The following is a 27,825-nucleotide window of genomic DNA, read 5'->3' on the forward strand; positions in this document are numbered from 1 at the left end:
TCAATATACCTTTCCCTATTTCTAGTTTGTTTCTAAACAGTGTGATTCCTATTGAATGACTCATCTGGTATTTGTATGCATAGCTTGCGTGGGTTTCACTGTGCTCTGTATACTTCCACGAGACCTCAAAAGAGAGCAAACATTTTGTACTTTATGTACTTACAAAATATATGTACAAAGTCATCCAATTAAACTGTTGTAGTCTGTGATGTTACATTACTTAAAGGTACTAAGATAATTGCACACTGTTCAAGAAGTACCCTCAGTTCACATTTTTATGAATTAAATAGCTATATTCCCCCAAGAGTCCAAGCCAATGTTCTCTATTTTTTTAAAGCATACTGTTCATCCAAAAAAAAAGAAAAAAAAGTAAAAAAGATAGACAATTACACACCAAGGTGAAGTGAAAGCTTACACAATAATACTGGAGTTATTCAGATAAATTTATGGCCATATAGAGTTAATGCTAGAAGAGTTAATTCTTGGAAGAAGAAATCATGAACAAAAGCAGAACTAAAACTTATCAATAAATTTTATAAGATACCTGTCTCCAGACAGACATGCTCTTCTTTAAAGATCGTATTAAAAGTGAACATGCATCATCAGCCTAACGGAGCAGAATTCAGTGGAAAAGGTCTAATTCTTTTTAATGTTGATTTACCTCAAACTATTGCATATTTATAGTAAATTCTGGATCTGGGTCTGAAATTGGAAGAAAAATTGTCCCCATCCACTGCCACAATACAAGTGTCTGCATTGGGATGGGACATATGTCTAGGCTGTAGCAACAAAACACTTACTGTCTATAAGGTTTGCGTGTTTTTTGAAATAAAAAAACAATGGGCATGCAAATTCCACCATCTCAGTCTGCAAGCTGAATTTCTCTGTTTTCTGTCAATAAGCACTTATTTAAAAATATGCTTAAAATAGTTGAAAGTAAGATAATTCTTCCTTTCTAAAAATAAAAGATAAAAACCACAATAACAAATAATAAAAAAAAAAACACCCCACAAGAATATTTGATTTGCATTTTCTTATTATATTCAGAGCATACTTAATTAAAATGGAGCATGCAGCCCACAAATTTGTGTAATTACTTCTTTTGCAAATCTGTAACAGTTCCTTTCAAAACAATGGAGTTGTTCTGTCTTAGTGGTATAACTAATACTGTGGAACTCCTAGTTCAGAACCTGTATTAGTTTCAAAATACAACAATATATTTATCTGTCCAACTTCCACTAACAATATGCTTTATGCAGACATCTGTAACTCTCGTTGCTGAGAGATCTCAGTAGGTCCCTGAAGTTTAGGTGACTTGGAGACTTGGTATGTCATATTCACATTTTTCTTACAGACAGGCAGAGTTTGGTCTGACTACAAAGCACCTAGTGAGGCCAACTACTTTTAGGACAGATGGTTCTTTGATTCTTTGATCCTTGTAGGATCATCTCTGACTGCCTCTCTGGTACCCTATTCTGAACCTGAAGAGCAGAAGGAATATGTAGTGTCACGGTCAAGTGTTGAGATGAATTTGAATTTTACGTGGCATGGTCTGAGCCATAAGACCATGAGAAATACCCACTTTGGTGTCTCAGAGATGCCACAAATAATTTTCTTGAAGATAAATATCTTGTGTAAGCCACATAACCCTGTCAGGAGCTAAGCACAGTTGCGTATATAGCAACAACTGCATGCATTTTCCTGGAGCACCAGAGAGAGAGAGACAGGAAGGAAGGAAGGAAGGAAGGAAGGAAGGGAGGGAGGGAGGGAGGGAGGGAGGGAGGAAGAAATAGATTACCATAACATATAGACCAGATTACTAGTAAGAAACTATATGTTGCAGACAGTTATCAATTCTGCTATTTTATCAAGTGTTTGCTTTACCAATGTGTTCTGATTTAACATGTCTACTTGAACAAGAGCACTTGGCAGTGAGAAAAATTCTTCCAGGGGCTACTGTTTATTCCACACATGCTTATCACCCATGGCTCTGCATATCTTCCTTTCATTTATAGCTGTGGAACATCAGGTTATATCATGAGCAGAACAGAACATTTGAATTACCTGACAGATTTGAGCCAGACAGGGCATGGTTTCAAAGACTGTCCTTGCTTCTGGATTCAGTTTCATTTAATCTGCAAGTTAAAATATTTGAACTTTAGACTGCTATAGTACATGCATTTACATATGAAATATAATGCTAAAAAAAGTTACATCAATTGTGCCCTTGTTAAAGAAATCAGCTTCTCCTGTCAATAATGTAGTTCTGTTTCAAGGTGTTTTCATCACTGAATCATCACTTGCATTTTAATCAGCAAGTCATTTCATGTTGTTTTTTATTAATAGTCTGCGTTTTGGAGGTGCAGAGGAGTGAGGAGAAAACTGATCAAAAAATAAATAAATTACAATTAGTCTTGCACTGTAGTAACCAAGACTGGTGGAGTTCATGCTCTAGAATGTTTATAAACTGGGCAACTGTGAAGTTACAGTACACTAAACTTAGTATAGTAAACTTAGTACACTAAACTAAGTATATGTGAAAATAATATATGGCAGAAAAGCTTCTCTAATCCTAATTTTCCTTATCCCACATGTACCCTGATATTCCTGCGAAACAGTCTTTGCACATAAGACATTAAAAAAAAAAAAAAAAAAGTAGTAATGTTATTCTTTTTCATTTAGTGTTAATCCTAATCATCTAGAATAGCAATCCAAACCCATAATGTACATTCACTGAATGGCACACAATTTATGCCATTCTACCACTAACACTTTGCAGTTTACACAGCTGAAAATGGCTTTGTCTGCATCTTGGATAACAAGCTACCTCAGATCAGCAGTTTACCATTCACACTTTAATCAAAACAATACACTGAGCATTCACATGGGCATTAGATAAGCCTTTTGCTAGAAGCTGACTCAATCTCCCCATTCATTCAAAGGTTTCTAGAAAATTCTTTTTAACAAAATGTGCACATTTTTGCTATTCAGTATGATATAGTTTATTCTATGAGGGTGAACTTGCTACAAGAGTGCAAACTTGTTTACATTATTAATTGAAAAAAAAAAAAACCCACAGGAAAAAAGCACAGAAAGAGCGCAGTGAAGTTGTATTTCTATAATGTTAAATATATCTTACTGATGTTATTAAAACATATCCCCTAATGAGTTACATACAATTTATTTATTTTCACTTAATAGTTTTCTGGTCATCAGCAGATTTCAAATGTACCCAGCTGAACTAAAGATTAGGAATATAAATTGAAGCGTCTTTAAAGAGAAAAGTATTCTTGTTGTGATATAATATATCACCACATAATAATAATATATCATAACATAATATATCACACTTCTATAATAATGGTCAATAACTTCAACATTTTATTTATTACCAATAAGTATTTAACAGATTTATTTACTGAATTACAATGTTTAACAAACTCAGTTGAGTGGGAAATTATTGAACGTCCATACACAAAAATAAAAAAAAAACAACACAACAACCTAGATGCTATTTGTATAAACACTGACATTATAATAGTACAATCCAGAGCAGCTCTAGGATTACATTATTGATCTGTACATAAGTAATATATCCTGGCAATAAGAAGGAAAAGGACAAACATAAAAGCCTTATATTTTAACTAAATGTATTAATGTATTATGTGAAATTCAGATATTATATATTTTTTTTTAAATAGCAGATTATTTTATGTTTTTCATAGCAATAAAAAAGAGCAAATTACACATAGCATGATAGCATGGCAGGGTATAACTGTAGCCCTACAGGTAAACATTTGACAATGGATACTGAAATAGCCTATAATAAATAACAGTTTTGCAGGAAAAAGAGCAAACAAACATACCATATTTAATGAAAGAGACAAAACTGTTGTTTTATGTAGTATAATACAGTGATTTTTTTTTTTTTCCCTTGACTTACAGTTCAGTATTTTGAACAAAGAGGAATCTTTGCTTCGTGGACATAAGGGACTGCAATGTGCCTGGACATAAGCTACAGTATATATAAATTATATACAACTTTGTTGATGTTGTTAGTTGCGGGTATTTTTGAAAATATGTTATTGAAAATGGGATTAGTCAAAACTGAAACAGTATCATTTATAACAGCATTTAGCCCCATCTGTAAATTGACAGGATGAATCAGTGGAAAGATAATATCTCAAACATGCACATGAAATGTTTTCTTCCAAGACACTTTTAATAGCAAAGTTGCATTAATATATTTTAGACCAAGAAAAGAAAATCAAAAGTTGGATTCCAGAAGGGATGGACTGAGCCTCAAGACAATAATTATGTTAGTACACCATGCCAAAGAACATCTGAGGTGTAAAAAGTACTACTTCAAGTAGATTACAAATGAAAACAGTACTCAAATGAGCTATGCTATTAGTGTACAAATTCAGCCTCTTCACTGACTTAAGCATGTATTCAACACTGTCACAGATGCATCTACTGTGATTTAGCACCAAGTTGAAATTCCATATGGTGAAGTAGGTGGCAGGATAAATTTCTTCAGCAGAAACATGCATGATGAGAAAGGGACTTATTTTTAAATTAAGCTTTGCAAAATGGCTTTAAGCTTTCTGCTGTATTGTTTAGAATAGATTTTCTTATATCTGTTTTCACACAGGCATATCGGACATTTTCTTCCTTTGAAATAAATGAAAAGAACATACTTAATAAATTGGTGACGAATTTGAAAATAGAAAATTTCTCAACACTTAGTGTAAGTGGATTCTGACAGAAACATTTAAGTTGGAATACTATCTTCGTCACTTAAGCAAAACTATCTCCTATGGAAATTAGGTTTCAAAAAATTTGTAGGATTTTATCTGTAGAGAATAAATGAGCCTTACAATAATGAAAGAGCACTGTCTGTACAAGCTTTACCCTTTTAAGCCTTTCATTTATTCCTTACCACTCTCACCCTTCCCCTCTCATACCCCATGTTTACATTCTTCACCTAGGAATCCACCCCACTTTGTTTCAACTGGAAGAACAGCCATGCCAAACTTAATCAGAGTCTGACTGAATGTCTATATATACATAACACAATCAACTCATGACTAAAAAAAACCCACACATATACATAATTGACAACTACCTCATTTCTGGTTTAAGCCAATTAATAATATTTCATGTGCATATAGCAGCAGGGGCTACATACAGCTCCTCAGTCTTTTCAATCTTGATTCGTAGTTCCTGTAGAAATCTCTCCTAGGTGAGATTTAAGGAGAGACCTTCTGAATATTGAAAGCCTTCTGGGAGTGTAGCTTTCCTTCAAAAGGAAAGCAAAACTGGCAGTAAAAAAAATAAGAAACCAACACTTAAAATATAGACTCATTTATAAATAGGCTTTTTGATGATGCTATTTGATTTCCATTTGGACAAGAAACACCAAAAGGAGGATAAACACCAGAATGCTGGAAAATAATACTAGTATGGAGGTTCATACATATTGTGCTCCAGAAGCTTCATTTTCTTATGGCTCCAAATTAATACAACTGTGACAGCTGCTATTCAGAAAACAAAAATTCACAATATCTTTGACAAAAATAACATACATATTAATACTTGTTGCAATAGATTTGCTATCATTTTTAATTTCAAATAACTATACAGCTCTGATGAAAGACTGTTTTGGAGATTTCCCCAAAAGAGAAGTCCAATGATTTTTGAGGCAATCAAAGGAAACAGTTCCAGAAATATCAGATGATGGCCTTTGTATGACACTTTTCTAGACTGTGAACATCAGAGTCAAAAAATGGTGGAAAAAAATTGACATTGTTTTCCTCAAGCATAGAGACCGAACAATTTTTTACACTAGTCTCTACACTAGCTTGCGAATAACTAGGATGGCCAATTCATTAATTCATTCAAAATAACAATACTAATAAAAAGAAGAAAATTAATTAAATCTGTATTAGCATTCACTTCAAGATTCGAAAAGCCTATTCTTAAATCTTGCCTTCACTAATCACAAATAATTTCAGAGAGGTGTTGATGGATTTTTATTTTTATTTGCATTACTATAATTAAAAACTTTCCTGGAAAAAGACTACATAAATGAGAATCAGAAACTAATTATGATAGACTTGTTAAGTGAGATTTCATTGACATGCTAACTGTAACCAAATTTTGATGGGAGGCTTACCACTAAATATTTGATTTCCCTCGCTTTTCTTGCTGATGTTACCATAACCATGAAAAATTTTTAAATATACATGGTAAATATATCACCAGAGAAATTTTCAAACTGACCTTTAAGATCAATATTTAGATCCTGGAGAAAGATAAGAAAAATAGCAAAATCCAAATCCCTATAGGTTCCTTGAATATTTTTACTACCCTGAGGTAAGGTAAAACCTACATGTTTGTATTTACCTTGTGGTAGCCTTCATGACTTTGTTCTCTACAGTGTTCTAATGAAGAAAACAGTATATGTTATAATCATTTTTGAGAGGAGAATGTTTTTAAAATTTGGTTCCATGGAAATCAATAGCAAAATACTATCTTTAGTGAAGACAATTTAATCCCCAGAAATACATTTTTTCATAACTTTAAATTATTTTTCAAAAAATAGTTGTTTCATGTATGCACTTCCCATCAAAGTGTATATAGTGCTCAACTAAATTTTGGTAGGTATCATTTCACACAATTCCTGTAGTTAAAACTAAACTTGAGAGCAGAACAGATTTTGGCATTACTCAAATGCATTTGCAAATGGGTAATCTGCCAAGGGAACTAGAGTTGTATTTTCATGGCCGATTCATTATTTAGCTTAAAACAGCTTGAGTAACAAGCATGTTTTGCAAAAAGTCATCCAAGAATACCAAAGATTATTTTTTCATGAATCTTTGAAATTAATTGTTCTGACAAGTAGAAACTGTGATTGATTATAACTAGTCACATCAGACATTGTCTACTCATTTTAGAAATTATTGAACTTTTACAGATTTCCTGAAACACTGATTTTCCTGAAATGATATTAAACAATATAACTATTTTTTTTCAGAGTTGATAAATTTAATGCACTCGGAAACTTTCTATAAATATTTAAAAGACTATTTTTTTTCTGAATAATTTTATAAATCTGAACATTGAAATGAAAGCAAAGGAGTTTATGTATACTTATATATTTCATAATTATCTTGTGCCTTCTAGATTTTGGTAGTTAGCTTTCTTTAATTTGAATCAAAAGTATAGCAAAAGAAAAATAGCAGATGCTCATTGTGAATAAACTATTGCCTCCAGCAACATCCAAAATACAATAGTTTCCTCGTCCAGTGGCTAAAGCTAAGATAAAACAGGTTCTAATTTAAAAGTAATTTAACACTTCTTATTGTGGAAGCTTCAAAAACAACAACAACATAACAAAAATAAAAAAGACCAAACCAGCCACCTTTTTTATTCAAACAAAAGACTTGTTTCAGAGATTTAGCTTAACAAAATCAAGGTTCCATTCATCCTAACTTTCAAAATGAGAAGATGTTTTCTTCTCATTTTATTAAAGTTCTCTCTTCTGATTGAACCTGATGTAGTGAGCCACTGTAAAATTCAAACATTTCTTAGTGTACCAATAAAAAATGACAGCATCTATTCTTGAATTTCTTTTCATGCCATCCAAAATTGCTGTATCAGTGGAATTTTTTGAGATTATTTATCAAGAAAACTTCTTGCCGTTTCTTGGACTGTCTTGCTCTTAAGCCTGAAGTATCTCATGTTTAAGTAGATGCTGTTCCCATGCGTTTGTGAGCTCTAAACTCTGCCTGTAATTTCAAGTAATTTTTTCCCACTCTTTGCTACACTTTCTCAAGTCTTTAAAGTTTTCTAATTCATTGCAAGTTATTTTAATCAAGATCTATCATTCCGTAGATGAAGATAAGAGCTCTTAAATTAAATTGTATTTGCTGTTCTCTGAATTATGAAAACAGAATATAATTTGCAAATGCATTTGTTAATATATACTTCCACACTCAAAATTATTTAATTTTGTTCACTAAACTTCATGTAGGTTTTGTCATCAGCTTGAATATGAACAGACTTAGATAATTTTTTTTAATATAAATCTCCACTTATTGTTTTACAGGATGCCATGGAAACATTGCCCTACCTGAGGCTGTGGCAGGAATGGCTCAAATTCTCCACAGTCAGATAAAACTAAAGAACAAAAAATAATATGTTTAGCAACCTGAAGTCTTTTATATGTACCTCAACTACTGGCTGAGTACTTGTAGACATATCACAGATATTTTATTTTTACGTTTTCATAAAAGCATTAGCAGTTTCTCAAAAATACGTACCACCTCAAACAGAACTAGAGTTAAGAAGCAGTAATTAAAAACTCAAGAAGAAATTTTACAAAGAGTGGAAATTAATTCATATGACTGAAAATGAAAATATAGGAATACCCCAAATATGTGGGAATATTAAGACAAAAAAGAAGGGAGAGGTTGGCAGCAGAAGTCCACAGAGACACAGTTTAGCTTTTTCATAATGTACATGAATAACATTTCTTTCTACAAAATATATAAAGACAACAAGAAAGTAGCAAAAAGCTACTTTCCTAAAAGATTAGGGAAAAAAAAAAAAAAAAAAAAAAAAAAAAAAAAAAAAAGGAACCTATAAACAGTTAGTAACTAAATTATTTGTTTCAGTTTCTATTCCAAAGGGGTGGTTAAACTGTGAAATCAGCAAACTGGAATCAGGCTACTGGAACCATTGCAGGAATCAGATAAAATAATCTCAGAATTTATATTTCCTCTGAGAATATATGGAAGAGAGTTGGAACAAGAAAAGGTAAACAGCTGTGCTTAACTTTGAAAAAGTAGAATAGATACAGATAATCCAGATAATATCATATTAGTCAATATAACTTCAATTCTCACAAAAATGCTTTATCTTTGAGTAAATACTACAGATGAACTAGAGCAAATATTCACTTTTCAAGAGAAGACATCAATCCCATCTACTCTCTTCCTAAAGGGAAATACCATGTGTTGTTTCAAGTATTTGACAGTCTTACATGCCATGCTCATAAATAAACTTAGAATTAAGCAGTTGAGATGACATTATTGTAGCTAGGTGCACAACAAATTTGAAGCTCTACTTAGAGCTTGACCTGCTGTCAAGCTGGAAGGAAATACTGAGTGGGGTTTCACAGGGTCTGTCCTGGATCCAATGTTATTCAATATTTTCATTAATGACCTGGATGATGGAATAGAGAGTACACTTATTAAATTTGCAGACAATACCAAGCTGAAAGCATCTGCAAGCACTTTAGTGAATAGGATTTGAATTGAAAGTGACCTTGACAAATTGAAAAAGTGACCAAAAAAAAAAAAAAAGGAGAGAGAAAGAAAAAAAAAGATTTAATTTAATAAAGAAATGCACAAAGTATTACACATAGGATTAATCCCTAGCTGGAAAAAATACAAAAGATGGAATAACTAAATATGCGTCAAATTTACAGTGGGTAATGAATCACAGAGACAAAGAAAGTCAAAAATATCATACTATATATGCAGGACCATTTCACACAGGAAATGTGAAATAATCTTATATGACACTAGTCCATTTCAGTCTCAACAATTTCTATGGTCAAAGCAGCCTGCCTAGATAATAGTGCTGCATGGATTTTAGGTATATCAGAAATGCTTAATTTAAGAAAACAAAATGATATTTGTTTTTTAAAATGAGAAATGTCTACCTCATGGCATGCAGAATTTGAACCCTCAGCTTCCCTTCTGCAACAATTTTCTGTCCAAGCAGAAATGAAAGTTGCAAAACTGCTTTATCTTAATGTAGGGGAAGTATGATACAAACTTTGACTGATAACCTTACCACGATGCAGCTTCAGCATATGTTCTTCAAGAGGGGTAAGATGGTAAGATGTTCCCCATCATTGCAAGATGGGGAACAACCAGCTACATTTAAGATTCAGAGAGGGTAATGAATTTCAAGAGTTCTCGAATGAAAAATGGCATGCTATTGAAACATATGTAAGCAGAATTTATGTAAGAAACATGGAGTAATTAGTGCCACCAACAAGCTTGAGAGCCAACTGTTCCTACCTTCACAAGAGCATGGAATACATTCATGAAAGATAAGACAGTCATGTCTCCAGCTTTTTGTATTTGGTTAAACAGAAATTATCTTGGTAAAAATAGTTAAACTTTTCTAATAAAATTAATGAATCTTCAGAAAATATCTGAAACACTTTATTTTTATACATCATCTAAAGAGATGTTGAAATCATTGGAACAAACAAAAATGTTCCTTTCATCCCTATTTGTAATAAGGATATTTAATAACTGTAAAGATCCCCATGATCTAAACTACTTATTTATTGCCGTTTTACCCTGCTTGGGCAATGAAAACAACAAAACATACATAGGACTAGATATAGGACTTACCTTTCCGATGTGCTGATTTTAACATAGTGAGTCCAGGAATTAAGTACTACTCAGTATAGAGACATCCAAATTTGATTTTAATGCTAATTAGAAAGGAAGTCAAGGGAATGAAAAATTCTACCAATGCTTCTGTTGATTTCACCAGTAATAGCAAGTAAAAAATGTTATGTCTTTCTGATGTTTCCCCAAAAAAGGGAAAGAAAGCCACTGAGAAACAAGAGTTTCTTACCTGTTAGAGAAAGAAATCTTGCCAAAACATTTAAACTGTTGTAATTTTTTGATTAGAGAAATATAATTATTTAAAAGACTATTTAAACACATTTGTTAAAATATTATATATTCATTATATTTGTTTTTTTTTTTTAATAAAAATAAACATACTTCACCTGCTACAGTGAGGCACTGTTGAAAATTTTATTATTCATGCTCATTTAATCAAATGAATTAAAGAAAATTAGTTGTACATTTCATTATATATTTCTTGAATATTGCAAACTTGTTGTCAGGATGAGGTTTGTTGAGGCATGCAACTGAATAGTTATCTTAGAACTAATTTTATATCTGCAAATACAGCCAGAAAACCTCTCCAGACTCTGCTCAACTACTGCAAAACAGTTTCATTTCTGCTATTCTCTTGAGATCCAGATTCAAAAAGCTTAAGATAGAAGGAATGGAAGATCAAGCCTTTTTGACACAGCCTTTAAAGATGCAATTACTGGCTTACGTAACAGGGTAAGGAGCAAAATGGGAAACATGGGACATGTGGGGGAGAGGGAAGTCATGAAACTCTTTTACACTAGTCTATCTATCGTGACAGAGACATGTTTATTGAGCTAACAAGCATGAGCTCCCACTAGACCACCCTCCTCTGCTGGGTTGAGAGCATCTTGCTTTCCCCAGGTCTGTGTTTCCCCAGTATCTTCCATGCCTCTGAAAACAGAAAAAAAAAGTTAACAGGTGTATCTTGGCGGTGTACGTGGGGAAGGCATGCCCACACCCCACGGCCTTGTACAGGGAGGGAAGGACAAGTTCCCCTGTCATAACCATGTCCTAACCAGCAAAGATGGTGGTCTGTTATTAATACAGTTACTGAGAGAGGTAGTGGGAATTTGCCCTTGGCCCTCATATCAGACTTTAGCCACTTATATTTTTTGTCATTTAAAAAAAAACAAGATTGAAATAAGTTATGTCAACTGTCTCAGAAGTAGTTAAACACAGGGAAGGTATCATAATCCACTACCTATCAAAGGATGCAACAGGATGGAAAAGTCTGCTTTTTCAAAGCCAAAAAATGATTTTTTTTTTTTTTTTTTTTTAAGGATTAGCCATTGTTCATTTTATTATGAGTATTTTATTAATAACATGTATCACAAAGGGTACTGGTTAAAAAAGAATTACCCTAAAGGTACAACTCCTATACAGGAATGTAGCTGTAGGATGAAAGACATTCCTGACTTACTTTGTGAATGACAGCAACTATAGAGGTCTGCCTACACAAAAGATGGGTAAAGTGAAGTCAACAGCATTAAGATGGCCATATTTTCTTGGGAATCTATGAAAAAAAAAACCACTGTTCTTGTAATAACCCTACTTTGGCCTTGTTCTTCTTCTTTAATATTTTGCCTTCAATCAATTCCAGTCTTTTAAACCTTTTATAGCACTTTTTTTTTTTTTTTCCTGAGACATAGAATAGTGGAGTAACTAGAACATGATATGTTTCTAATATGGGGGATTAGCATACTTCAATAGTTGACCTTGAACTGCTGTACTTTAAATTTCCCTTAATCATCACAATGCATATAATGCAAGTTCTTTTTCTGTATGTAAATGAACTAAATCTCCTGACTTTCTGCCTAGATGTTAACATGCTAAAAAGTAACAACTATTCATGGCAACAGCTATTTTTAGAATAGACAAATGAGATTGCATTGATTCCAAGTCACGATTAAATTCTCGTATTTCCATTTTTTTTTTTCCTTTTAAAAAGTTTCAATTTTTTCAAGTTCAACCCACTCACTGACATCTACCATCATTAATGATTCCAGAAACAGTGAGTAACTAAAAATTATCTCCAAGCCAATAGCAGCTGCCAAGGCTCAAAACCACTGACAATTATTTCACTAAAATTTTTATGCCTAAACATGGATATAGACAGCCAAGTGTGAGTATCTTGCTATATGGCAAAATCTCTGCATCATTCAGAATGGATTTGTAGTTCATAGACTAGTACAGGAATGTATTTTAGGTCAACAGAGATGGTTAACAGGTTAACAGCATCTTAACTGACTATGACTTGCAATACACACAGGCTTCACATTGGAACTTTTTTTCTTTTCCATGTGGTACACTGAATGCTCTAAAATAAAGGAATAAATAATGGAAATATATTTATATACAAATGTTACTTTAATTATGACATACAAAACACCATTCTTCTATCTGAAAAATAGAAGCAATCCACTAAGCCTAACTGATCCCCTGTAGATGCCGTGTAGCAAATGAGAACTATTGTAGTTAAACTGATTGCCACTAACAAAATTTAAAACTGTAATGATCACTATGTGAAACTTTGTATTGATCTTAGAAGAAATCGCCTAGTGCAAGCAATTTAAAAAAAGAAAAAAAAAGGAAATTACTGAGATTGCTGGATAAATTTATGAACCCCATTCTCAGAAGGACAAACAACTTCTTAGGTTACTATTAGGGCAGTAGTATATATTGCCTGGGGAAGGAGGGGGAGGGAGAGAAATATGAAGACACCTGTAGATTTAATGTTCCTCCCTACCCCCAGCAAACAATACGCCATCTAGAAACTGGCTCATAGAAATGATGATATAAATAAATTGCAAGTATTAACAGAAAAGTGGGAATGGAGCTGAAATCAGTCTTGGTACTATTTCCTTACAGCACAATTTTACTTCTCTGAAGCTATTGAACCTGGTATCATCAAAGGAAAATGTCACAGACTCTCAAAAGCAAAGGACAAACAATTCTACAGATTATTGGATCATGTCCTATTTATAGGCATCCAACCTTTTCAGCCCCAAAGAAAAGCAAACAGAAAAGTAGAGTTGTGTCATAGATCCAAGCCCCAAATTACAGTAATTTTGTACTGTTATTGTATTTTGTTAATCACAGAGACTCAGCAAAACACTGTGAGTCACCATTAGTATGAGCAACATTTCATTGTCAGAGTAAATAAAGCTGCCATACTTAAATATTCAAAAAAAAAAAAAAGCTCTTGCTTTTTACTTTTTTTTTTTTTTTTTTTACTTCTCCATGTATATTGACTTTTTGTTTTGTTTTGTTTTGTTCTTTCCAGTAACTCTTTAAATAACTGGATAACAGGATACCAGTTAGATATCCAACTTGGAATGAAAAACAGGTAAGTTCTTAAATTCCAAAGTCAAGTAATTCAACCAATGATATTAAATTCATGCCCCCATTTAGAAAAAAAAAAAAAAAAATCACAGAATATACAGGTAGCTCAAGATAAATAGATAAAGAACCAGGAAAAAAAACTCTATTGCACGACTGAACATGGGCCCAGGTTGTACAGCAGAACAAACACATTTGGAAGGGAATAGCTCTGGCAACATTCTCCAGGTAACCTAACTGCAACAGGCAGAGGAAACTGCAAAGTGTTTGCACACTTGGACCTAGTACTGATGGGTTTCAGCAACAGTCAAGACAAAAGTAAACCAACTTCTGTTTTGTGTGTTACGTTGTCCCAACCCTCCCCCCATGCTTACAAACATAAATTATACCATAGGATTTTTTTATTTTTTTAATTGCTCTGACAAATTATGGAATTATGTACCTCAGAATATTCTCTAAATGGAGAACTAAAATTGAATAGTCCATCTCCACTACATTCTTAATCTTCAAGACAATCGTCATAGTTCATTAAATTAACATTATGGCTCTCCTAAATAATATTTAAAAAGGAAAAATTTAAAGATCTGACTGAGTGCAGCTTGCTACAGTTCTGCTATTGCAGGCTTCACCTTTATTTCAAACACTGAGCATCAGTTTTGAAACTCAGCCACTCCTACAGTCCACCTGTAATTGAAACTTTCAGTGTGATGGGCTAATGGCTCATCACACACATTCATACCAAACATAAGGGTCCATAAATGACTGCCCAGGATTAACCCATATGTTGTATCAAATCTATCTGTGAGGATTGTGCCAACCCTCTCTAAACTTTAGATGGGATTAGTTTTATGCAATTAGCAACTCATGGCAAACATTTCTTTTAAATGGACTGTAACTGAAATCTGGCAAGCAAATTCTGTATATATTTAAATTTCACCACAAAACACATATATTACTTTCTATTTTAGCAATTTTGTCTTCATTTCTCTTAACTCAATCATCATCAAATAAAGAGGAAATGTATGGGGTTTCTGAACCGAGATCATCACATCTGATAGCAGGACAGCAGCATGATTTTCTACACTGGCCTCATTGGCAAGAATAATATCATACATGAGATACAATATCATGTGCATTACGCTATGGGAAAAATGACAGGGTTTCTATCCTGTAGAATAACCCCACGATGTGCCAAGAAGATATCAGGTAATTACAAGAAGCTAAACCAGTGTCTAGAGGTATTTATGTTGGCATCATCAAGAGGTCAACAATTTATGCATTCACTTCATTCCACCGAATCAATCTATATTGATAAACTCAAAGATTAGACTAAAAAGATTCTCATATGAAAATCATATGATGAAACATGTTTGTATGGGGAATTTCATTGTTTTCAGTCAAGCAGCTTACATGACAAAAGTCTCATCTGTGCAAATAAGTTTTGCACAATCTAGCCTTTGGCAATTTACTAACCCTTCAAGCTGTTATTCAAGCCAACTAAAAAATTTTTGATTTTGTCAAGTGAGAACTTCACAACAACAGCCTGTTTAAACATCCACTTTACATTAAAAAAAAAAAAAATGGTATTAGGAATTTTTTCAGCACTTTTCTGCTTGACCTGACATCCATTCATTTGTACACAGTCTAAAATGTCATTTTAACCTACTTTTTCAGTCATTCAAACCTCTTCGAATTGGGATAGCACAATGCCTCTGAAACACCATGTGTAAGTTTATGTTGTTGATATACATTTTAAAAATCAGACTGCTAAGTTCTTTTCACAGGTATTTGCAAGATATAAGCATTAACAGAGGGTGAGTCATCTGACCTCTCAGAATAGTATGAGCTGTGCTTAAGAGTCACATTTTTGTCTTAGCTGAGTACAGAGGAGGCCACTGATAGCACAAACTTAAAAGCCTAACTCTTAACACGCTTATTAAACCATAGGGACATTTCTACAGCCTGCAAAGGAGTCAGTTATGGTCTCACATGGTCATAAACAATCCCTCTATAAATATTTATTACATCTGGAGATATGACGTTAACTCATAACACTATATCATAACTATATCATAACACTATATCAAATGCTTACAGAAGTTAGGAACTTGACTTCTGATCAGGCATCAGTCTGATGCTTAGGTGATGACATAAAATGCAATTAAGAAAAAATAAAATACAAGTAAATATATATGAAAATAGTTTCCGTTTTTCAGAGAAAAAAAAATATTCGAAGTCAGTTCACAGAAATTTCACCTATTTCTAAGAAATAATTAATATATATATATTATTTGTAAGCAGTTTGAGGACAAAAGATACTTTATCAAAGAATTTTAACAAGTTCTTTGGTCAGTCTGTGCCTTGGAACATTAAGTAATTATTGACATAATACAAAAAAAATAGGATATCAGCTTATTTTTGCTGAATTCTAACTGACCGGCTCTAATCAAAGAATTTCATTACTGCAGTGGCAAATATCCATATATCAAGCTTCATTTGATGACTCAGATACTATGCAATTACTTTAGAGACACTTATGTCTGTTCCTATAATTGTAAGAAATGTCATAGGGGAAAAATGGGATAAAAAAATCTTTCTATAGCCCATTTTCATTAATTAAAAATATGACCAAATTAGAACGTGAATAAGACTTTTAGTTTAATCTAAAATATGTTCAGTAAGAGTGAATGTTTATACGTACATTTCAGCAAGTATAAAACCCACAATAACTGTATTTATTTATTTTTGCTAGCGGTGCTCTAATGCTTGGCAAGTCTAACTATCAAAATTAAGATTGGAAAATCAATTAATCCAAAAATTCTACATGAAAGACGACTCACTGGAGTCTTTTCACTGTTCTCTCTTGAAATAGAATTTACATATTAGATCCATACCATATAATGACATGACCTGACAATTCTTTTTTAAATCAAGAACTTCAATTGAGAATTGGAAATGAGAATACATTCACTTTGCTTCACTATGTATTTGACTCAGTTCATCCACATTTGACACAATCCCATCAGCCAAACCACTCTTAACAGCTTCTGTAATTATGGAGAGAAAACTGATCAAGTTAGCCATATAGGAAGAATAGGGCATCCATATTACACTCAACAACCAAGTTGACTTTACTGTATGTGGCAGACGCTTAGGGCAAAATTGACATTCATTTTTCATCTTGTAGAGTTCATAGCTTTCCCTGGTGTTCAACAAATAATAAGCTTCCATGTTCTTTATAACATGGAAGTGCAAAGGATTCCAAAATCATTGGAGCCAAAGTTAGTGCTGTATTGACATATAATTCATTTTCTTCACTGCTTGCCTACGGTTGTCATTCTCTACATGCACTGTAGTTAGAGCATTGAGGGAGAATATGTTACATAATACTAAAAAACACAGGGCAGAACAGCTTCCAAAAGCACTCAAAAATATGTTTCTAAAAAATGAAGGTAAACAAGCAAAAGAATTTAGAGTTCTCAATTTTTTTGCTTTCAAAAGGTAAAGAGTTAAATAACACATAAAAACGTTCTTCAGCATTGAGAACATTTTGTTTCTTTTGCCTACGAATCACTGGTTTATTTTTTAACCAGAAAACACTAAACCATTTTCTCTCTACAAAACACAGGTGAGGGTTTCAAAACAGCTTTTAACCCGGAGATCCTACTCTATCTGAAAGTACAAAAAGAAATCTTAGCATTATTGTAATGAGTATTGTAACAGAGTATTATTATTATTGTAATGAGTATTGTAACAGAGTATTATTATTATTATTATTAGAGCTACTCCACCTTTTCACAGATGTCTGAGACATGCTCTTCTTTGAGACACAACAGCAGAGGAAGCCAGGGAAGTTTACAAACAGTTCTCTCTTGTATTATCAGATATCATTTAAATGTCTTCAAGAAATATATTGTCTAAGTGCATTTTTAATAGTTTGCAAATAGTTTGCAAAGGTTTGGTAAAGAATAGAGAAATATTCAGCTAAAGGTGTTAATCCTATTTGACAATGAGCAACAGTCATTCAGTTTTAGCAGTTTTAGGGAAGCATAAAGCCCACTTCAGCGAAGAAAACATTAGTATTCCATTGATAGTGTTTTATTTCATTTCAGTGGTTTTGTCTGACAAGGTTTCAGACAGAATACAGTATCTCAAGCCTGTCAACACTGACAAGCAACTTCAGTGACAGGAATCATCATAAATTGTCTTTTCTATTGTGTGAGAGCCTTAATTTTGCACTTTGACTGAAGTGGCTTATACCAGGATAATTTTAAACAGAGCTGGCTATACAACTTGCTTTTTTGTGCTATTTAGAACATAAGATTTTTTTTTTTTTTCAAAGTATGCCTCTTGAGTAACAATACACGTTTCTTAATGGAAGAACATATCCTTAGACAAAGCACCCGCTGACATAAAAAAACAAGCTGCTGTGCTGTTCTGTTTGTGGCTTTGAGTAGTTCTTCATTTCTTTGTCTCTGTACTGTCTCTCCATCTCTCTAGTCTTTTCTGCACCTCTTGTTTTAATCTTCAGTATTTCTCACAATCTGAAGTTTAGCATCCAGTATAAAATATTAAACACCAACAGTTAGATTAAAGTTCTCATGCATAATGCAAGATGTTAGAGGAGCTTTTCTTTCTATGTTCTGAGACCAAGAGACAAGAACCAGCTAAAGAAATTACGTAGATTACAAAAAGCATAAAGCTTGTTTTGAACATTTTTTTTTCCTCTTCATAAAACCAGTAAGAGTTACAAATTTTCCCAACTTATCTCTAAAAGCAGACCTGTTTCCCCTTGACTAATGATTTCTCCTTGTAGAGTGGAATCTAATTCCTCACTGTGAGCAGCACTGACACCACAGAACACAACAAAGCATTTTCTTTTCCTTCTACTTTCTAAAAACAGATTTTAGCTGATATGTGTTTCTTTCTGAAGTGGTCTTATGTAATGAGGTCATGTTGTGGGGAGAAACAATTAACTTGCCCCAAAAGCATCTGTGTCCTGGGGAGTAGCAGCCCTTGTGCCCGAACAGTCAACGTATTTATTTCTTTTGGAAACAACTTTTGAGGAAATCCCTTGAGAAAAACCTGTGAAGTCATCTTTGTTTATTTGGAGCATGTATACATAAATATGCAAGTTTAAAAAGCCATAACCACATTGAAAACAAAATCCTAATTACTGACTGGCAGTAGCTTAAAAACATATTTGCAGAATTGAGGGGGAAAAGAAGAGAGAAAATCCTGTTTATTTATTATATCGCTTCATTCCTCATCTGCAGCTTGAATGCAGGGAAGGAGGAATGCACATTACTGTGGCTAATGCATAGTATTTAGATTCAGATCCTTTTGATTTATTCTCATCAGTATTTAGAAAAGATGGGCACATGGTGCTATACAACAATGAATAGTGAATCACATTTCAGATCGTCTTTTGTAGCTCTTTGTGTTTAATGACACAATTCATACAGTAAAACTTGTGGTGGACCAATACTATTGCCAAACAAGTGAGGTTTGTTTGTTTGTCTCCCCTGGTTGTGAAGGATCCTTAAAAACTAAGGATATATTAATGCACAGTCTTGTGTCATTTACCTATCTCATTTATCTATCATATCATTTATCTATCATAGAGCTCCCCTATGCTATAAAAATATGGAACTTGTTCACAATTCTAAAATAATGTTGCTGTAACTCATTTGTTTTGACAAGTTTTTCAGTCTAAGTTTGTAGAGATTTTTGATTGAAATACTGTATGAAAATATCATAGATAATATTTTGGATTACCTCTTTTCTCTATCAACAGTTATGCTGCAATTCAAGTGTGGTCTAGAAGCATAAGGCAACCCAAAACACAGAATTGCTGAGACTGGAAGGCACCTCTGGAGATCATTTACTCCAGCTTGTTGCTCAAAGCAGGGTAAACTACAGCAGATTGCTCATGACTATGTCCAGTCATGCTCTGCGTATCTCCAAAGATGGACACTCCACACACTGTCTATGCAACCCATTCTGGTATTTGACCCCCCTCAAAAAAATAAAAATAAATCTTATGTTTAAACAGAATTCTTTGTATTTCAGTTGGTGCCCATTGCGCTTTCACTCACAAGCAATTAGAAGGGTTATGCCCTTGAGCACTTCCTGCCCAAATCAGGCGTCGCCGCCATTTTGCAGCCACTTGCGGAGGCAATCAGCTCCGGGGCAGACGCGTTCTGCAGTGCAGCAGGGGATCGAGGCAGGCAGGGCTTTTTTTTTCTGGCATCGGGACCACTCATGGCAACTGAGGGAGCTGCCAGGGCCCGGCAGCCCTCACTAGGGAGGCTGATGAGGCATAGGTGAAGCCAGCAGTACCCCCTCCCATGCCGTTCAAAGGCAGCCCTTGGGGAGCATGGCGACCAGGACGGGCAAACGGCCTGGCACGGCACTGCACGCAGGCAGGGCACACTGGGAGAGGGCAGAGCATCCGTCTGTGCTCAGGACAGCTCATTTACTGGCTGTCTACCTATAGCTAAGCCGCCATGGTCTGCACTAGGCAGAAAGCTCTTTCTAGAAAGTCTGTGGCCACCCAGACTGAGTGCCCACCCAAAAATGGGGCCATTCAAGTCTCTGTGTGCGGCAGGGCATGCCTGAGCCAGTTGCTGCCATCTGACGGTGTCAGAGACACCGGGTGTGTGAGGTGTGAGCAGGTGGATGACCTGGTCAGCCTGGTGGCAGAGCTCAAGGAGGAGGTGGAGAGGTTAAGGGCTATCAGGGAGTGTGATCAGGAGATAGACTGGTGGAGCCTGCCAGGCCTGAAAGAAAGGCACCGGGGTGAGACACCACAAATACCAACCCTGAAGCTTAGACAGCCAGCAGAGGCTACACAAGAAACACATCGTCCCCTATTGCCTTGCAAGCAGATGATAGTAGGGGACCAGCAGGCACACAGAGTTCCTGCTACAGTGAACCCCCTTTCCTCTGCTTCCCGTAACAACAATGGTAATGAATTGTGGGGCAGGGGACAATGGCAAAAGGTCCCTGCTTGGCGATACAAGCATAGCAGGTGCATCTGCCTAGTGATTCCCCTACCTCCCGAGCTGCCCCTGCAGAACAGGTATACTGGTCTGCGAGGACAACTGGACAATGGTGAGGGTGATGATTCTTCCTACGTGGAGGTTTCACCAAAGTCTAATCAGACTACCCGCTGCATTAAAACCTCCTCAGTAAAGAATAAAAGATGCATCATTGTCACTGGTGACTCACTGCTGAAGGGAGAGGAAGGTCTGATATGCACACCAGACCAGCTATACAGAGCCAGCATATCTACATAGTTATATACCTAGGAGATAGACAACAGCTCCCCTCAGGAATCTCTCCCACCAAGGTGGGAAAGACCATGGAAATGTACTTCTGTGAGAGAGGAAGAAAGGGCCAAAGACAAGGCCTTTTACAACTTGATGGATGAGGCATAAATCATTGACCCACATTTGTAAACCTCTGGATCTTGATATAGTGTTTTTTTTTTTTTTTTTTTTTTTCTTTGTTTGTTTGTTTGTTTTGTGGTTTTAAACACAGAAGGCAAATTAGATGTATGAATGAGTCTATTACTATGATTGAGGTAATCCAATGATTTATCTAATATTAAATGTCGGTTCAGTAATTTCCAGATTCTTATTTTTAACAAAGCTGAAATCAAGAGTAAGAAGAAAAATCTATTCTGTACAGGAAAAACAAATAGACAAACATGGGAAGTCAAACTGAAAGAGGAAATGGAAAGGGAAGGGGAATTACAGCTTACTCTGCCATAACCCTCTGAGAATGTTTCAGGTGAATGTTGAGATTAAAAAATTGCATGTAGCTTGAGTAATAAAACATTCTCCTTAACAATTCATTAAAAATTTAACCTACATTTTTGGCAATTAAAGTATTCTTTAAGCTGTTGTATATACCTGAAAAAATCAGAAGAAATAATTTACGTAAACTCAAAAGATGTCATTGAAGAAACTGAAAAAATAAAATAATATATATAATATATATATATTACATTATATAATTCTATATTATATAATATATATATTATATATAATATAGAATTATATAAGTAATATAAAATATATAAAAATATAATATATAATAATAGTAACGTTCAATATTCTGAAGAATCAGAAAGAAAGAAAAACACACACACACAAAAAACCACTTCACTAACAGCATTATACATTATGAATGGTCCCCTACAGTTAACATTTTCTATGCTAAACGTTATATATCTTTTTCCACTTCACTTCTTTTTTATTAAGACTATAGTCAAAACTGTAATCAAACTAATTAACGGGTCAGTGCATCGGATATGGCTGATGACACGTTTTCAAGCACATTTTCTAAATTCTTATGTTTCTCATCTACTTTTGGTCTTTGACTACATTATTAACTTTTTCTCTTATCACTTTTGAAGGTCATAAAACTGGGGCAATGCTTAGCTGTATGCTAGAGGTGAAGACTAGTTAGTACTTACACAGTCCTTAAAACATGCAAAGCACCATACAAATTTCAATCTATCTGATTTACAAACACAATCTACTTTAAAAACATATATATTTTTTCAAAACTGTAGTTTAGAAATTGTATTACTCTCATAATTTTCACCTTAATCTGGAACCTTTCACAGGTTGGAGAAATGGGCTGAAAGGAACCTCACAAAATTCAACACGGGGAAGTGCAAACTCCTACACCTGGGGAGAAGCAACCCCAGGCACCAGGACATGCTGGGACCACCCAGCTGGAAAGCAGCAGAGGGGTTGGACCAGATGATCTCCGGAGGTGTCTTTCAGCCTCAGTCACTCTGTGATTCTAATTCTGTCTACTGGATTTGAGAGAAATAACCCTTAAAAATATATATATCTATAATAAGACAATAGTGGAGAGTATTGACAGGACTGAGTTAAAGAAAGGCTCTTTATCAGAATTTGACCTCTGTCATATATAAGATTATACATGGTATGTTTTGCACTGACTTGCAGTGGCAATGCAGTGTTACATCAATCAATATTTTTTTGGGTCTAAGGAGACGAAAACAAAGATTTGGGAAAATAAGGCTCTGTGTATACACTAGGACAAATACGATTTCTCAGATAGTAGAAGGATATATTTTTCTTCATTTCATGTACAAATGATTTCATATCCATTATTATGGTTACTACTTATATCTTTTCTCTAGAAAAAATGGAAAGTGCATGGTGTGTTACACATTCATAAATAGATGTATTGCAGAAATAAATGGTCAAATCTGAATGTGAAATTTTGTCACGTTTCAAAACCAAGGCTTATGACAATTCATTAATAGACCCACATTCTGAATGGGGCAGACATTAACAAATGAAAGGTCTAAGGAATAGATGCAAAGTGAAAGTATCTAAAACCATAACTAATTCTTGCAATGAAACTTCTTCACAGACCTTGAGACAGGAGCAATGGAAGAAGGCACAGTACAAAGCAGAGAAGGAGCAGTTCATGACTGTACTAATGCCTCTTTGTTCTTTGACTTTCCAGTAACTGCCAACCCACCAACACTTGTAATAGTTATTTTTCCTTTCTCAGCTAGTTCTCTGGAAAGGTGATTGTGAATTTGTATGAAATATCCAGTGTGTTAAAAGAACTTACACCAGAGTTGAGCGGCAAAGTAAAGTAGAGGATCATCTTCATTCTTGTTTTTGAAGAGAGAAACAACAATGAAAAGCCAGTTGTATATATAGAGAGAAGGCACACAAAATCATCAAACAGGCACATGTAAATAATATGAATGGTTATATAAAAACACTTTTTATAGAAGGAAAATCACTAAAATAAGTAAATAAATTTCCATTCTAATTACATGCTTATGACTTACATATATATATATGTGTGTGTGTGTGTGTGTGTGTATAGTCTTATCCAAGATGTATTTATATTATAAGCTGAGGCTCAAACTGAGTTCTTTATAACCTGTATACCATCATTTGCAATACTAGGTATGGGATCTGTATTATGACCTTGCTTAAAGTTTTGCAGTTTGTTGATTTTGCATATATACAGGGATTTGGTAATTCTCCTGAAGAATGAAAGAAAGAACAGAATCAACTTCATTCTGCCATCTGTGTTTACTTAGATAATTAAAGTCAGTTAATCATCCATTCTGAAAGTAACATAAACTACCAATTAAAATATACTCAACAGGTAGAAATGCTTATTAAAAAGGCACCACTATTACACAACTATTTCAGAATTACACTTAAACTTACATCTCTTAACATAATTTAGATTTGATATACTTAACTATTTTTATTCTACCTCTTTTTAAAACAGACTCTCTTATCAGCTTATTTTGAAGCAAAAAATTCCAATGAGAGATTCTACATTTCCAGTCTTTGGTCCTAAGAGATGAAAAGTTTTCCCTAATACCTTTCTTTGCTACAAAATGTACTCTTTTGTCTGATAATGTTGGTAGCATTTGATTTCCAAACAGCTAATAACCTTTCTTTCACAGAATGATGTGAATTGCTTTCTTTAAATTTTCATGATCAGTCATGTTTTTCCAACCTATCATTCTTCTTGCTCTGCTCTAGACTCAAAATTATTTCAATCCTTCTGAAGAGCGTGGTGGTCATAGTCATATTACTCCAGCTAGGTATTAATGTATTAGAAAGAGAAAAAATTTTCAAAACTTAAAAAAAAATAAAAATCAGAGTCATTCATGGGTATTAAAATGGGAGTACTTCTAAAGATTTCTAAGGTTTTGTCTAGAACAACAACAAGAACTCATAAACTCACAGATTATAGCTTATTTTTATAGAAAAAAATATATATTTGTTTTTATTTCTGTTGTTTGCTTGTTGAAAACATTACAGAATAACACTCCCAGAAGAATTCAGGAAATGAAGAAGAACTATAGTAAACCATTCAAAAGCAGCTTAATTTGAAACGCTAAAGAATGATTTAGCTTCAAGATTTGTGCTACAAATTAAAGCACATAACAGGTAATATCAATTAGTTTGATTATGAATCCCTTTCCTGGTCTCTGGGATATATACTTTGTTACCAGAACATACAGTGGACCCATAAAATATATCAGTGTGTGCACTGACTGCAGCTTGCTTTTACATTTTCCTAATTAGATTACTTTTTATACCATTTAAACATTTGTTGGTCTAATTAGGTAAACTTTGATTTACTTTGTCTATCCATTCTTATTTGTAGTTCTTTATTCTTTTATAAGAAAATGAAAATTCCAGTGTCAAAATCATGCAAGTGTTACAAACTGTATTCTATATTTATGTAACATTTTAGAGAACTAAACATGCAGATAAACCAGAATGGCATGTTCATATAATAAACAGTAATTTCATTGACATCACTATTTCTTGAAAAAAAATTCAGTATCAGAATTTTCACTTGCACAATGCAATACACTATTTACTTATTTTCACTGATCACAATAAAGCTAATGAGTTGTCTTTCTAGTCATCAAATAACTGAACATTTTAAAACAGATTTTAAATGTTAAAAAGGCCTTAATCCCACTACTACTCAGCAGCAACCAGATGCAATTGACCTTTTAAAGCAAGCGCAGAGTTAAACCAACCATTGTCTGAGCTCTGACAGTGAGGTAAATGAACCAGCTCCAGGTCTCTCAGCAGTGTGGTCAGAACCAAATTTTCCTATCCAAAGGGCACAAGGCTGGGACCTGAACAGAGCTGGAAGAGAAAAAGCTGGAACTAGGCTGGAGCCCAAGGGAGCTGGACTTGCACCTTTCTGAAACCAACAAAGAAGTGGAGAGAAAACAAGTTGTGCTCCCTCTGGGAGCAGCCTCTCTGCCCTTTCTGCTGAACCTCTCAGTCTTTGTCATCCACAGCAGGGTTTCTTCAGGTCCTTCTATGGGAAAAGCCACCTCCTGCAGTCTAATGCCCTGGCATTTTGTTTCCTCACCTATGCTAAAGATCCATCCACAGGGCAACCGCCCATCTTGTGTTCTCACTGCACTAAAGCAAGATGTTTCAGATGAAGCATTTTAATTGAGTGCATGCTATTTGGGAAGAGGAGAAGGAATCATTCTCTTCTAAGTCCCTTTTAGAAACAAGGCACCAACAGAATGATCTTCTCACATGGTACAGTGTGAAAGAGAGCCAGAGAACAGTACATGTAGACCATATAATCTACTTTGATTGTTGTTACCACTGATCCCTTTATACAGAAGTTATATGTTCAGTTGATTTTATTTCAGACTTTTAATCAAAATGCCAATCTGGCCACTTAGTGTTAGGGTGTCCATACAAGAGAAGTTTAATTCAGGCTTAAAATACCTTGAAAACAAGCAGACTAACACATTATGATGGAAATAAATAAATAAATAAATGCAGAGGAATTAAGGAAAACAACTAACCCACTAAAGAGCTCAGGACCTTCATTTTAAAAGCAGATATCATATTCTCTTTTTTTTTTTTTTTTTTTTTTTTTTTTTTTTTGGGGGGGGGGGGAGGTGGGGAAGGGAGAGGCAGGGGGAGGTTGTGGTTTGAACTCTATGTATTGTGTACTAATTGCTGTTTTCCTGGCAGCTTTCCCCTTTAGATGGGATTTCTTTCTAACTGCTGAATACTTATGCCTACCCTCAAACTCAGAAATCCTGCCTCTGTTATATTACTTTGTTATGTTTCAACAAAAAACGTCATCTAAACGATAACTTTTTGGATTGCCCAGTTTTCACATTAAAGTCGTCTCAGAGAATAACCCTAAAAAAAAAGACGATATAAAACCTCAATAACTGTTGTCCTTATTAAAGTTATTTGAATACTGTATTTGATAAATAATTAAAATTCTCTTTTGTAGTAAACATTTCTTTAAAATAAATATGTTTGGACATGTCTATAAATCATCATCAGTTAAATTTGTTTTAACTGAAATAAAGATCAAGGTAGCTAGAGCTTAATAAAGATGTTTTTTTCAGCTTACACACTTAAAAGACAGCAAAGCAAACATACAAAGGACTCCCCATATGAGTTTTGGACTTGATTAAGATTTATTAGGAGTACAAATACCTCCGGGAAAATATGATTTAGGTTTACTTGCACGCTATTATCGTGTTGATACTATGTGTTTCTAAACAGTTAGTAAATTCAGCACTATGTCTTGTAAACACATTTTCAAAAATTGTGATGTAGACAAATGAACTTAGAGATACTATGAATTTTACTAATCTTTTGATATTTCTACAGGCTACAATTTTCACAAGTTTTTTTTCCTAACACCAGTGTAGTATTTCTGATGTGGCAAAACTCAAACATTAAAATCTATGAGACAGAAGAAATCAAACAGATTCACAAGCAGAAAATAAACTAGGTCTATGGATACATATGTATTGAAATATAACTGTATAAGTGCTGTACACAGGTCCCATGGCTTAGCTGAAGCAGCACAGAACCAGAAATACATAAGGGTGGAAAGATTATTTTAAATGAAAAGGAGAGAAACAACTGATTACAGGAAAAAATCCCCCCAAACCCTAATCCATTTAGAAGTTAAATTACACACATTCCATCTCTAAATGTTTTACTTTGTCAAATTAAAAAAAATAAAATCCTGTTCTACTTTTGAGAAATACATCAAAACATTATTATTATTGTTTAATATTCAAATACTTACATTTCAGAGAATGCAATTTCTTCTTGTTTTTACTACTTGAGAAGTAAAAGCATGTGTATGAATAATATATTGCTCTTACCTGTTTTGAAAAGCTAGCTTGTTACTGGTTCGAGAATACCTTGATCCGATGTCTATATCAAATCATCTAACCTTAAATGAAACCTTGTATTAGAATAATCATTTCTATTACTTTTTCTAATATATATATAATATATATAAATATAAATATAAATATATATATATATATATATATATATATATATATATATGACAGATCCTTTTTGCAAGGTAGCCTAGAGTGACTGGTTCTTGTCATAATGTTGTCATAGTGACAGTGACATCAATATACTTCATGACAATCAGTACA

General features: G+C 34.0%; 1 protein-coding gene and 1 long non-coding RNA gene across 2 annotated transcripts in view; both read right to left on the reverse strand.

Annotated features, from left to right (window-relative positions):
* The window catches only part of DGKB (diacylglycerol kinase beta), a 394,311-nt gene extending 392,176 nt beyond the window's left edge, over positions 1–2,135 (reverse strand). The window contains exon 1 of the mRNA XM_084510955.1: positions 2,065–2,135. The gene's annotated coding sequence lies outside the window, so the exon portion shown is untranslated. The remainder of the gene's footprint in view (positions 1–2,064) is intronic.
* A 4,279-nt stretch (positions 2,136–6,414) lies between these two features.
* On the reverse strand, positions 6,415–27,608 carry LOC311432523. Its single transcript, XR_014690116.1, has 3 exons — positions 27,538–27,608; positions 8,138–8,184; positions 6,415–6,446 (listed from the first exon to the last, which is right to left on the reverse strand). It is a non-coding gene; the product is annotated as an uncharacterized lncRNA (long non-coding RNA).
* Positions 27,609–27,825: the final 217 nt, after the last annotated feature.

Source organism: Aythya ferina (assembly GCF_964211825.1).
Source record: "Aythya ferina genome assembly, chromosome: 2".
Lineage (NCBI taxonomy): Eukaryota > Metazoa > Chordata > Aves > Anseriformes > Anatidae > Aythya > Aythya ferina.